The sequence below is a fragment of the Jaculus jaculus genome, chromosome 10 (genome assembly GCF_020740685.1).
Source record: "Jaculus jaculus isolate mJacJac1 chromosome 10, mJacJac1.mat.Y.cur, whole genome shotgun sequence".
Lineage (NCBI taxonomy): Eukaryota > Metazoa > Chordata > Mammalia > Rodentia > Dipodidae > Jaculus > Jaculus jaculus.
Genome location: NC_059111.1, coordinates 115,504,556 through 115,511,022, shown reverse-complemented (window position 1 = coordinate 115,511,022; position 6,467 = coordinate 115,504,556). Strand labels below are relative to the sequence as shown.

At 45.3% G+C, this 6,467-nt stretch overlaps 1 non-coding gene across 1 annotated transcript; it reads right to left on the bottom strand.

The window, feature by feature from the left end:
• Nucleotides 1–319: 319 nt before the first annotated feature.
• LOC123464276 lies at nucleotides 320–461 on the bottom strand. The gene has a single exon (XR_006639505.1). It is a non-coding gene; the product is annotated as a small nucleolar RNA SNORA14 (small nucleolar RNA).
• Nucleotides 462–6,467: the final 6,006 nt, after the last annotated feature.

Here is a 6,467-nt window from a genome sequence, read left to right as displayed (position 1 = left end):
GATGTACGTGGTGGCACATGTCTGGAGTTCACTCACAGTGGCTAGAGGCCCTGGTATGCTCAATCGCTCTCCCTCTTTCTCTCTCATAAAATTTTTTAAAAGTGTTCCTATGGAGTTTGTCAATAACTGACCTGGTCAAGAGGCCACCCTTTGCCTAAGACACGCTGAGGAGGTGGGGGGAATGTTCATCTGGGTGAGACCAGATACCGCACTTCCAGAATGCCTTCCTAGGTGTGGTGCTCCCGGATGCACGCTGTGAGCTGATGCTTCTGAGATGGAACTCTCCCTTTCCTCCTTCTCCATATCCTTCATCTTTTTAAGTATGTCGCAAGTGTGAAATAGGAAGGAGCCATAGGAGAAGCACAGCCCTTTGGGTTCCCTCACCGTTTCTCTAGCGTTCACTCATGGAATTCACTTGGAAGCACGTGGACGGAAGCTACCAAGAGAATTTTAGCGTGCAAAGATGATAACACACTGGTTTTGAGTCTGGGTTGAAACATATCTCATACTTAAAAAAAATTATTTATTCATATAGAGAATGGGTGTGCCAAGGCCTCTAGCCACTGTGAATGAACTCCAGATGCATGCGCCACCATGTGCATATGGCTTACATGGGTTCTGGGGCATTGAACCTAGGTCCTTAGGCTTTGCAGTCAAGTGCCATAATTGCTAAACCATCTCTCCTGCTCCCACTTGTTTTTTTTTTTCAAGGTAGGGTTTTGTTATAGCCCAGGCTGACCTGGATAGAATTCACTATGTAGTCTCAGGATAGCCTTGAACTTACAGCAGTCCTCCAATCTCTGCCTCCCAGTGCTAGGATTAAAGGCATGCACCACCATGCTTGGCTATTTTTTTTTTTGATGTATCTTATTTTTATTTATTTATTTGAGAGAGAAAGGCAGAGAGAGAGAGTGTGAGATAGAGAGAGAGAGAGAATGGGCACACCAGGCCATCCAGCCACTGTAAACCAACTCCAGACACATGCTCTACCTTGTGCATCTGGCTTACATGGGTCCTAGGGAATCAAGCCTGGGTCCTTTGGCTTTGCAGGCAAGTGCCTTAACTACTAAGCAATCTCTCCAGCCCCTGGTTATTTTACTTTTATTTTATTTTGAATTGTTTTTGTTTATTTTTATTTATTTATTTGAGAGCGACAGGCATAGAGAGAAAGAGGCAGATAGAGAGAGAGAGAGAGAATGGACACACCAGGGCCTCCAGCCACTGCAAACGAACTTCAGACGCGTGCACCCCCTTGTGCATCTGGCTAACGTGGGTCCTGGGGAGTTGAGCCCCGAACTGGGGTCCTTAGGCTTCACAGGCAAGTGCTTAACTGCTAAGCCATCTCTCCAACCCCTATTTTACTTTTAATATGTATTCATTAGAGAGAGAGAGAGAAAGAAAGAGAGAGAGAGAGAGTACCAGGGCTTCCAGACACTGCACATGCAGAAAAATGTGCCACTTTGTGCATCTGGCTTTACATGGATACTGGGGAATCAAACCCACGTAGTCAGGCTTTGCAAGCAAATGCCTTTAACCACTGAGCATTTCTCCAGCCCCATCTCTTCTATAGAAGCTGGCCCAAAATTCTAGCAATGTTTTCTCTGACACTCTAGGGATTCTCCACCTTCTCCTCAATGAATTTCCTTTGCTTTCCTCACTCCTTGTCGGTGTGCCTAATTTTTCGTGGTTGTGAGACAACAGCCTGGCAGTAAGAGAGACAAGAGCCATGCAGTTGCCAGCTGAGGAGTAGAAAGATTGCCCACAGCCAGCAGAACTGGAGAGCGCCATGGAACATGCCTCTGTCACCCCCACAGCAGACACTCCCCTGTCAGATGGGTTCAAATATGACCTCATTTACTGTAACAAGATGCCAACACCTTGAGTTTGGGCCTCCTAAATACATTCTTGTTTAGGTCACTGGCTTGTAATTTGCTGCAACATTAAAAAAAATTTTTTTTGCTTACTTTTACTTATTTATTTGAAAGCGACAGACAGAGAGAGAAAGAGGCAGACAGAGAGACAGAGAGAGAGAGAGAGAGAGAGAGGGAGGAGAGTGGGCGCGCCAGGGCTTCTAGCCACTGCAAACGAACTCCAGATGTGTGCGCCCCCTTGTGCATCTGGCTAACGTGGGTCCTGGGGAATCGAGCCTTGAACTTAGGCTTCACAGGCAAGCGTTTAACTGCTGACCCATCTCTCCAGCCCAATATTTTTTTTTTTTGTGGGAACAAATAAAGACGCCTTTACATAGACACCTTTCATTGATGCACACCTCTGCCCCACTAACCACCTGCTTCAGGTGTGGCTGTGACCAGGCCTGCCTGCCTGAGCATGGGCAGCTGCATGCCCTCTTGGGTACCCGCAGGCCCTGGGGGCTCCTTGTCTCCGCTGTTCTCGGGTGACCTTTCAGCACAGTGCATGCTGGGCCTGCAGGGAGGGAGGTGTAGTTAATGTCTCCTGGGACAAGCCCCAAGGGTGGGATACTGGCGCCAGTGAGCCATTTCCCCCTATGTTCTTCGGATGCTAAGCCTGATTTGTGGGTGACTCATCTTTCCAGAGGCCCTCACGTGAGAGTGACAACAGGTGACATTTAGTGGTGGTCATATTACCTGCTCTTACCTCGGCTGGCTTCCTCCTTCTCCTTCTTCCTGGACTTCCATCCCTTTGAGCCTGTGCACTAGGCACAACTTCTCGGGGACCCCAGGGCACAACAGGCCTCAACAGATAGCCTAGCCAGGGCTGGCGGTGCACACCTGTAATCCCACCATTGGGAAGACTGAGGCAGGAGGATTATTATGGGTTAAGGCCAGCCTGGATTACATAAACCCAAACGAACCAACAAAGATAGATAGTTTTGTTATGTTTTAAAAATAACAGGACAGGATGGCTTAGAGGTAAAAGCACTTGCCTGCAAAGCTACATGACCCAGGTTCAATCCCCGGGACCCATGTAAACCAGATGCCTATGCACATGGTGGCATGATGGGGGTTCCTTTGTAGTGGTCAGAGTCTCTGGTGCACCCATTCATTCTCTGTCTCTTTCTCACTCTGTAATAAATATATAAAAAATAAAATAAGGGCTGGAGAGATGGCTTAGCGGTTAAGCGCTTGCCTGTGAAGCCTAAGGACCCCGGTTCGAGGCTCATTTCCCCAGGACCCACGTTAGCCAGATGCACAAGGGGCGCACATGTCTGGAGATCATTTGTAGTGGCTGAGGCCCTGGCACGCCCATTCTCTATCTATCTATCTGCCTCTTTCTCTCTGTCTGTCTGTCGTTCTCAAATAAATAAATAAAAATGAAAAAAAATATTAAAATAAAATAAAATAAACGAAAGGGAAGCCAGGCGTGGTGGCACATGCCTTTAATCCCAGCACTTGGGAGGCAGGGGTAGGCCATGAGTTTGAAGCCACCCTGCAACTACGTAGTGAGTTCCAGGTCAGCCTGGACTAGGGTGAGACTCTACCTCAACAGAAAGGTGCAGAGGGGAGATGTCTGTTTTCAAAACAAGGACTTCATGTGGCAGTTTTTGGGGAGGTGGGGGGAATGTCTACAGGCAGGCACCATGGTTTTGAACTTTGAACTTTCTGTACTTCCCCACTGCTCAGCTCCTGCTACCCTGTCCACACTGAGGCAAGATGTCCCTGCTCAGCCTGACTCAAGGTACCCTCCCATTTCTCTCACTTGAAGATGACTTTCTTTCAGGGTCCCTGGGGGCTGCAAAAGGTAATTAAGAATTTTCTCCAGAGAAAGAAACCTTAGACTTGTCCATGTGCCTCTGGGCTACCTCGATAATATAAAATGAGAATTCAAAGGAGAGGATATTACCTTGACATTTTTCAAGGATTACAATTTGGAGTGCCCCTTACTTTTCTCAATTACATATTCTTTGCTGTCATATCTCTTCGCCTTGCAGAAAATTGATGGCTAAACCGAAAAGGTTTCCCGAGGTTCTAGGGTATAAAGCACATGGTCTGTAATGAGATGGAGGAGAAATAAAGGAGGCTAGAGAAATTCCATTTTTACAGGATACCTTGACAATGCTCTAATTTTTATGCAATAGGCATGTATTGCTTTTGTAATGAAATCTTTTTAATTGAGAAAGAAACATTTCCTCATTGTTTAATATCTGGAACAACTAATCTTAACTTTCAAGTGTTAGTTATGGCAGTACATTATCAGAAACTTAAATAAACTTGGGGACTGGATGGCTTAGCGGTTAAGACTCTTGCTTGCAAAGCCAAAGGAACCAGGTTTGATTCCCCGGTACCCACATAGGCCAGATGCACAAGGTGCACATACATCTGGAGTTCATATGCAGTTGCTGAAGGCCCTGGTGCACCCATTCTGTCTGTCTCTCTCTGCTTCCATCTCTCTCTCTCAAATAAATAAGTAAGATAAATAAAATGAAGTTGGGTGTAATGGGGCTCTTCTTTAATCCTAGCACCAGGGAGGCTGACAATTGCCATGAGACTGAGGCCAGACTGGACTGGAGTAAATTCCAGGTCAGCCTGGAACTGATAGAATGACACCCTACTTTGGGGGAAAAAAACAACAACAAATAAATAAAACTACTTCCAGCTGATTTATTTATATATATATATATGTATATATATATATATATATTTTTTTTTTTTTTTTTTTTTTTGAGGTAAGGTTTTGGTTTTACCTTAGCTCAGGCTAACCTGGAATTCACTATGTAGTCTCAGGGTGGACTTGAACTCATGGTGATACTCCTACCTTTGCTTCCCAAGTGCTGGAATTAAAGGTGTGTGCCATGATATATATATATATATATTTATTTATTTATTTATTTATTTAATTTTTTTTTTTGAGGTAGGGTCTTCCTCTAGCCCAGGCTGACCTGGAATCACTATGTAGTCTCAGGATGGCCTGGAACTCACGGTGATCCTCCCACCTCTGACTCCTGAGTGTTGGGATTAAAGGCATGTGCCACCACGCCCAGATCCAGTTGATATTTTACAATCAAGAATCAGGTCGTAAAGCAGGTGCCAATCCTCAGTGAAGCACAAATCTCTTTTCCTATGGGTTAGCACGTTCTAGCCTACAGCTATGAATTACATGCCATAATTTTATTTATTCATTTATTTATTTGTAAGAAAAGAGAAAGAGAGAGAGAATGGCTGCTGAGTCATCTCACCAGCCCCATTTTTTAAATTGTTTTGCTTTTTGCGAAGTAGGGTTTCACTCTAGCCCAGGCTGACCTGAATCTCACCCAGGCTGGCCTAGAACTTGCAACAATCCTCCTACCTCTGCCTGTGGCGTGCTGTGCCTGTGGATTAAAGGCTTGTGCTGCCATACCCAGCTCATTATTTTATTTTTTTAATATATTTTATTGGGGCTGGAGAGATGGCTTAGCGGTTAAGCACTTGCCTGTGAAGCCTAAGGACCCTGGTTTGAGGCTAGATTCCCAGGACCCATGTTAGCCAGATGCACAAGAGGGCACACGCATCTGGGGTTTGTTGGCAGTGGCTGGAGGCCCTGGCACGTCCATTCTCTCTCTCTCGCTCTCTGCCTCCTTCTTTTTGTCTGTCACTCTCAAATAAATAAATAAAAATAAGCAAAAAATATTTTAAGCCGGGCGTGGTGGCGCACGCCTTTAATCCCAGCACTCGGGAGGCAGAGGTAGGAGGATTGCCATGAGTTCAAGGCCACCCTGAGATGACAGAGTTAATTCCAGGTCAGCCTGGACCAGAGTGAGACCCTACCTCAAAAAAAAAAAAAAAAAAAAAAAAATATATATATATATATATATATATATTATTTATTTGTTTATTTGAGAGAGAGAAAGAGGCAGTGTGAGAGAGACAGAATGGGCATGCCAGAGCCTCCAGTCACTGCAAACGCATTCCAACTGCATGTCGTACCCCCCCCCCCCCAGGCATCTGGCTTACATGGGCCCTGAAAAATCGAACCGGGATCCTTTGACTTTGCAGACAAACATCTTAACTGCTAAGCCATCTCTCTAGCCCTTATTTTATATTTTAAAAAATATTTTTGAGGGCTGGAGGGATGGCTTAGCAGTTAGGGCGTTTGTCTGCAAAGCCAAAGGACCTAGGTTCAATTCCCTAGGACCCACGCTAGCCAGATGCACAAAGGGGTGCAGGCATCTGGAGTTTGTTTGCAGAGGCTGGAGCCCTAGCACGTCCATTCTCTCTCTCACTCTCCTCTTTCTCCCTCTTTCTGTCAAGTAAATAAATAAAATATATTTAAAAAATATTTTTGAACTGGTCATGGTGGTACATGCCTTTAATCCCAGCACTTGGGAGGCAGATGTAGGAGGATTGCCATGAGTTCAAGGGTGCCCCGATACTGCGTAGTGAATTCCAGGTCAGCCCTGAGCTAGAGTGAAACCCTACCTTAATTAATTAATTAATTAATTAATTAATTAATTTTTGGCCAGGCATGGTGGTACATGGTTTTAATTCCAGCACTCTGGAGGCAGAGGTAGG